Source organism: Sapajus apella, unplaced genomic scaffold, assembly GCF_009761245.1.
Source record: "Sapajus apella isolate SASKATOON/1434 unplaced genomic scaffold, GSC_monkey_1.0 scaffold1, whole genome shotgun sequence".
NCBI classification, from domain to species: Eukaryota; Metazoa; Chordata; class Mammalia; order Primates; family Cebidae; genus Sapajus; species Sapajus apella.
In genome coordinates, this window is record NW_022436941.1 from 40,922,802 (window position 1) to 40,930,783 (window position 7,982).

Sequence of the window (7,982 nt, forward strand, 5' to 3'; positions counted from 1 at the left end):
TGTCAATGATCTAAAACCTGCTTAGTCAGAAAAAGAGGGTCTCTAAGAATCTCAAATATATGCCCCATATAAACCTTCCTTAAATAATATATTTTCAGAATTCAGAGTGACACTTTTTCTTAGCACACTGTTTAACAAGGAAATGTGAATATGGCTTTTGTCAAATACAGTTGATACACTGAAGGTCACAATAATTTTAATGAAATGATAATAATGCAGATTTAAAGGGACAAAGCGGTACAAAATTTTTAAATGCCTGGAGGCTCCAATCTTCAGTGGTCAGAGAAAGGCTAAGAAGTTTCTCAGTTGTAAGCTTTGGCCTTCATTTTTAATAGAAAAAAATAAAAAACCCACAAATAATTCAATTAAAAAATGGGCAAAGGTCCTGAACAGGTATTTCTCAAAGGAAGGCATACAAATGGTCTATAACATATGAAGAAATGCTCAACATCACTAATCATCAGGGAGATGCAAATCAAAACCATAATGGGATATTATTTCACTTCATCTGGAATGGTTATTATGAAAAAGACAAAAAATATCAAATGCTGGCCAAGATACAGAGAAAAGGGAACTCGTACACTGTTGTTGGGGATGTAAACTAGTATAGCCGTTTTACATAGTTAGCAGGTGATGTTAGCTGTTAGCTGGGAGTCCAGCTGGGGCTGCAGACCTAAATGCCTTCTCTGTGTGCCTTGGTATTTTCACCACAGACATCTAGCATTGCAACTGTGAACAAATGAAGTACAGGCAGAAGCTACAAGGCTTTTTAAAACATCTTAGTCTTGGAAGTCCAGAATACCACTTGTGCCATATTCTATTCATGAATCAAGTCAAAAAGGCAAGCACAGAATAAACAGTATGGTGGTTTCTCAAAAACTACACATGGAACTACCATATAATCCAGGAATCCCACTACTGGGTATTTGTTCAAAGGATATGGAATTAGCATACCAAAGGGGTACTCACTTCTTATGTTTACTGCAGCACTATTCACAATACCTAAAATATGGAACCCATCTAAATAACCATCAGCAAGTAAATAAACAAAATACTACTCAGTCATCAAAAAAATGACATCCTGCAATTCACAGCAACATGTCATGAGCATGAGGAACAACATGTTAAGCAAAATAAGTGAAGCACATAAAGATAAATATCACATGTTCATATTCATATATAAGAGCAAAGAAAATCTTTTAAGCTCTTGGAAGTAGAGAGTAGAATTGTGGGTCATAGAGGCTGGAAAAGGTGGGAGAAGGGGAGCATGGGAACAGGTTGGTTAAAAGGCATGAAATTACAGCTAGATAGGAGAGATGCCTTCTGATTTGACAGCACCCTATGGTGGTTAACCATAGTTGACTGTGTATTTTGTAAAAGCTAGAAGAGACAATTTTGAATGTTCACAACACAAAGAAATAATACATGTTCGAGGTGATAAATATACTATGATTTGATCACTACACATTGTATACATGCATAGAAATATGACTTTGTATCCCTTAAATATATAAAGTATTACATGCCAACTTAAAAAGAAAAAAACTGTTACCTTACAAGGAATAATTTCCAGACAGCAGAACTGGGATTTAATCAAGGAGCTGATTGTCTATCTTGATTTAAAATTGCTCTGGACCACAGACAGTTCCATACCTTCCCTTCTTTTCCTCCCTTTATGATCAGGAGTAAGTATTGTGAGTGTTCTATCTTTTTTAGCCATATATGTTGAATTGTATAGAACATTTATTTTTAGGTTATAAATCTTCAGCTCATTTCTGAGTGTAATATCTTAAAGGAATACATATTTCCAGGGTCTTGAAAGGGAAGAGTATCTTGCATGTGAGACTTATTTAATTAATAAACGGCCATAGGGAAGATAATCAAAGATGGCTACAAAATCTTTAACTGTCCTCCCATTGCGTCATAGGCTGAATTCACCTCTCCTTTATTCTGTGCTGGCCTTTTTGACTTGATTCATGAATAGAATATGGCACTAGTGATATTCTGGACTTCCAAGACTAAGATGTTTTAAAAAGCCTTGTAGCTTCTGCCTGTACTTCATTTGTTCACAGTTGCAATGCTAGATGTCTGTGGTGAAAATACCAAGAAACGTGGAGAAGGTATTTTGGTCTACAGCCCCAGCTGGACTCCCAGCTAACAGCTAACATCACCTGCCAACCATATAAATGAGCCATATTGGATGTCCTATCCATTTGTGACTCAGATCCTAGCAGTCCAAACCAACATATCACTCCAACTGCCTGAGAGATTCCTGGCAAGGACCATCCACCTGAGTCCACTTAACTCACAGAAACATGAAAAATAATAACATATTATTGTTTTATTCCACTAAATTTGGGTGGCTTGCTATGCAGTTAAAGATAGAGCTTAAAAAAATAAAGAATCAATAAAAATGAAATCAAGAAAAATAAAAAAATCAATAAAAAATGAAGAGTTAATACCTTAGTAGAATTCAAAATGATATGAAGGTTTCCATTTACAGTGTGGCCAAGTAACTTGAATCAGACTTGCTCTCTCACCATAAATAACTATGAAAACCTGACAACAAATGTGAAGCAACTCTCTTTGGGCATTGGATAGCAGCCAACACAAGTATGTGATACTTGCCATAAATGGGTAGCTGATACAATTCTCATACTAAACTTGTATATCACAGTAAATTATAGTTCAAATACATTGTTAAAAATTAGAGGCCACACAGAGGTTGGAAATCATACTGGGTGAAAGAAAACAGAGATAAAAGTTTAGGGTTGCCAAAGTTGCTAGGGTTTGGGAGTACTAATGCTACAGGGTACTAATGCTACAAAGAAGCAGATAAGAAGAAATTGTGTAAGATTTCTTTTAGTTCAATGCTTAAGCTGCCTGTCTGCAGGTCTTCCAGGAGTACTAGGAGAGGATAGCTACTTAGACACCTACTGAGTAGAGATTTCAGAAGCCTTCTCAGTTCTGAAGAAACATTTGATTTCATTGGTAGTCAGAGAGGTAAGACATAGATAAGCATTCCGGGGTTAGGCGATACCCCCAAAAAACATGCCCAAAAGTAAGAAGTTAGGGCTACATTCAAGGAGCAACAGCAACTGTAAAGACTCACCCTAACATAGACACCACAGAGTAATTAGAAGAAAATTTAACTTTAAGTACATATGCTAGAGAATATACAAGGTTTTGAAGTTTCCATTGCAAAAAGCTATAGAAAATACCATCAAGAAAGAAATAATATAGGGCAAAAGTTAATGACATTTAAAACATATATAATAGAAATTCTACAAAACCAAAATTATATTTTTCATAAAGACTATTAGAAGCAACAAATATTTAGCAATACAGAGCAAGAAACAAAATGGAGGAAATGCAAATTACAAACGCCCAAAAAGAAGTGAGCATAACTACAGATCACAATACATTCTTTTAATGACAGAATATTATAAATGACTCTATACAATGTTCCCATTGTTCAACACTCACTTATGACTGAGAACATGCAGTGTTGGTTTTCTGTTCTTGTGTCAATTTGCTGAGAATAATGGTTTCCAGTTTCATCCATGTCTCTACAAAGGACATGAACTCACCCTTTTTTTTATGGCTGCATAGTATTCCATGCTGTATATATGCCACATTTTCTTTATCCAATCTATCATTGATGGGCATTTGGGTTGGCTCCAAGTATTTGCTATTGTGAACAGTGCCAGTTTTCCTAACACCATTTGTTAAATAGGAAATCCTTTACCATTGCTTGTTTTTGTCAGGCTTGTCAAAGATCAGATGGTTGTAGTGTGGCATTTTTTTCTGAGGCCTCTATTCTGTTCCATTGGTCTACATCTCTGTTTTGGTACCAGTACCATGCTGTTTTGATTACAGTAGGCTTATAATACAGTTTGATCTCAGGTAGTGTGATGTCTCCAGCTTTGTATTTTTGTTTTGTGGATTTTTTTCCCTTGGATTGTCTTGGCTATGCAGGCTCTTTTTTGGCTCCATATGAAGTTTAAGGTGTATTTGTCCAATTCTGTAAAGAAAGTCATTGGTAGCTTGATGGGGATAGCACTGAATCTATAAATTACTCCAGGCAGTATGTCCATTTTCAAGATATTGATTCTTTCTAACCATGAGCATGGAATGTTTTTCTGTATGTTTGTGTCCTCTCTTATTTCCTTGAGCAGTGAAACCTACTCCCTTTCATTTGGTGTTTCATTGATCAGAATCAAGTAAAAGATTCCACAAAAGCCTGAACATCATGAGGCAGAGTTTATGGAGCCACCTTAAACTGTGAGTGCCAAAATGATGTGTGTTCAGATTATATCCTTGAAAAAAAAATGACAGAGACTATATATGCTTACGTAAAAAAATGCTTCCCAATCATGTTTGATACGCATTTGAGATAACAGTAGTCTCCAACATTTACGACCTACTTCTTCTAAAATTGTGTGTAAATAAAACATGTCAGTGCTAGAAGGGACTACTCTTAAGAATACTAGTTCTATTATCATTGGTTTAAAAAGATCCTTGTTAACTTGAGAAAAATGAGTACTTAGTTTTAAGTGGTCTTATATCTCAGTGTCCTGAAAGTGATATTTCTCAGCACATTAGGGGTGTGTGACATTTCACGAGGACTTCCTTTCTATAAGAACATTAAGAAAGGAGCAACAGATGAAGTTAAGGAATCTTACAGTGAGAAAATTGTTAATAGATTAAGGAAAACAGCCCCTTTGGCAACCCTCTCAGCAGAATAGAACTGAAGTTTTTTCACACTCATGTCAAATTGTAATCCCCAGTGTTGGAGGAGGGGTCAGGAGGGAGGTGATCAGATCATGGTTTAATGCAGATAACAGTTGCAGCAAACCACTATGGCATGTGTATACCTATGTAACAAATCTGCACCTTCTGCACATATATCCCATAACTTAAAGTATAATAATAAAAAAAGAAACCTGCCTTTACCTCTGCTGGTTGTCTTTTCATTAAAACCTCCTTAAAATACAAAAAAAAAAAACAAAAAACAAAAAACAATGATTTAACAAACATCCCCTGGTGCTGTGTTGTGATAGAGTTCTCCTGGTATCTGCTTGTTTAAAAGTGTGTAGCACCTCCCACTCCTCTCTCTTCCTCCTGCTCCTGCCATGTAGACATGCTTGTAAGTTTTCTAAGACACCCCCGGCCATGCTTCCTGTACAGCCCACAGATCCATGAGCTGATTGAAGCTCTTTTCTTAAAAATTACCAAGTCTCAGGTAGTTCTATGTGGCAGCGAAAGAACAAATTAATACAAAACATTGGTACCAGAGAAGTGGGGCATTGCTATAAAGATACATGAAAATGTGAAAGCAAGTTTGGAATTGGGTACCAGAGATTGGCATAGTTTGGAGGGCTCAGAAGAAGACAGGAAGATGAGAGAAAATTTAAAACTTCCTAGATATTTGTTAAATTGTTGAGACCAAAATGCTGATGGTGATATAAAAAGTCAATCTGGGCTGAGGTTGTCTCAGATAAAGGTGAGAAACTTCTTAGAAACTGGAGTAAGGTCACTCTTGTTATGCATTAACAAAGAGACTGGCAACATTGTGCCACTTCTCTAGGGATCTGTGAAACTTTTGAACTTGAGAGTGATGATTTAGTATATCTCGTGAAATAAATTTCCACAAATATTTTAATTTCAAATTGAATGCTAAGCAGCCAAGTATTCGAGATGTTGTCTGACAGCTTCTAACAACATAACGCTCATATGCATGAACAAAGAGATGATCTGAAACAGAATCTTACATTTAGAAGGGAAGCAGAACAAAAAGTTTGGAAACTTTGAAACCTGACCATGTGGTATAAAAGAAAAACCTATTTTCCATAGAGAAATTCAAACTGGCTGCAGAAATTTGCATAAGTAAAAAGGAGCCCAATGTTAGTAGCTAAGACAATGAGAAAAGTGCCCCCAAAGGATTTCAGAGACCTTTGCAGCCCCTCCCATTACAGACCTGGTGGCCTAAGATGGAAAAATGGTTTCATGGCCATGCCCAGGGCCCTGCTGCTCTATGCAGCCTCGGGACATGATGCTCTGCATTGCAGCCACTTCAGCTCTAGCCATGGCTAAAATGGGCCAGTGTACAGCTTGAGTTGTTTCAAAGGGTGCAAAACTCAAGCCAAGGCTTGGCAGCTTCCACATACTGCTAAGTCAGTGGATGCACAGAGGGCAAGAGTTGAAGCTTGGGAGGCTGCACCTAGATTTCAGAGGATGTATGAAAACACCTGGAATCCAGGCAGAAGTCTGCTGTAGGGGCAGAACCCTCATGGAGAAGCTCTACTAGGGCAAAGTGGAGGGAAAATGTGGAGGTAGAGCTCCCGCATAGAGTGCCCGCCGGGGCATAACCACATGGAGCTGCAAGAAGAAGGCCACTGTCCTCCAGACCAGAAAGGTAGATCCACTGACAGCTTGCACTGTGCACCTGGAAAAGCCACATACATTCAATGCTGGTCTGTGAAAGCAGCCTGGGAAGCTGTACCCTACAGAGCCACAGGATTGGAGCTATTCAAGCCCATGGAAGCTGAGCTCACCTTTTGCATCAGTGTGGACTGGAAGTCACGGTGTCAGACATGGAGTCAAGTGAGATTACTGTGGAGCTTTAAGATTTAATGACTGCTCAGCTGGATTTTGGATATGCCTGGGGTGTCTAGCTTCTTTGTTTTGGCCAAGTTCTCCCTTTTAAAATGGGAGCATTTCCCCAAGGTCTGTCCCCTCACTGTATTTTGGAGGTAACTAACTTGCTTTTTATTTTACAGGCTAATAGGTGAGAGAGATTTGCCTTGTCTCAGATGAGACTTTTGATTGTGGACTTTTGAGTTAATGCTGAAATGAGTTAAGACTTTCAAGAACTATTTAGAAGGGATAATTGCATTTTGCAATGTGAGAAAACAAGAGATTGGAGTGACCAAGAGTAGAATGATATGGTTTGGCTCTGTGTCCCCACCCAAATCTCATGTCAAATTGTAATTCCCAGTGTTGGAAGAGGGGCCTGGTAGGAGGTAATTGGATAATGAGGGCAGTTTCTAATGGCTTAGCACCATTCCCTTGGTGCTGTCTTGTGATAGAGTTCTCCTGAGACCTGCTTGTTTAAAGTGTGTAGCACCTTCCACTCCTCTCTCTTCCTCTTACTCCTGCCATGTAGACATGCTCGCTTCCCCTTTGCCTTCCACCATGATTGTAAATTTCCTAAGACCTCCCAAGCCATGCTTCCTGTACAACCCACAGGACTGTGAGCTGATTAAACCTCTTTTCTTATGAGTTATACAGTCTCAAGTAGTTCTTTATGGCAGTGCAAGAATGGACTAATACAATCACCTTACACTTCTCAAGGTTCTTTTCCCACTTCACTCTTATCTCAATCTCTTTTTCTTTTCCCATTTATTTATTTTATTACATTTTAGGTTTCGGGGTACATGTGAAGAACATGCAAGATTGTTGCATAGGTACACACATGGCAGTGTGATTTGCTGCCTTCCTCCCCATCACCTACATCTGGCATCTCTCCCCATGCTATCTCTCCCCAGCTCCCCACCCCCCACCATCCCTCCCTTATTTCCCCCAAACTGACCCCAGTGTGTAGTGCTCCCCTCCCTGTGTCCATGTGTTCTCATTGTTCAACAGCCACCTATGAGTGAGAATATGCGGTGTTTGATCTTCTGCTCTTCTGTCAGTTTGCTGAGAATGATGGTTTCCAGGTTCATCCATGTCCCTACAAAGGACACAAACTCATCGTTTTTGATGGCTGCATAATATTCCATGGTTTATATGTGCCACATTTTCCCTGTCCAGTCTATCATCGATGGGCATTTGGGTTGGTTCCAGGTCTTTGCTATTGTGAACTGTGCTGCAGTGAACATTCGTGTGCACATGTCTTTATAGTAGAACGATTTATAATCCTTTGGATATATACCCAGTAATGGGATTGCTGGGTCAAATGGAATTTCTATTTCTAGGTC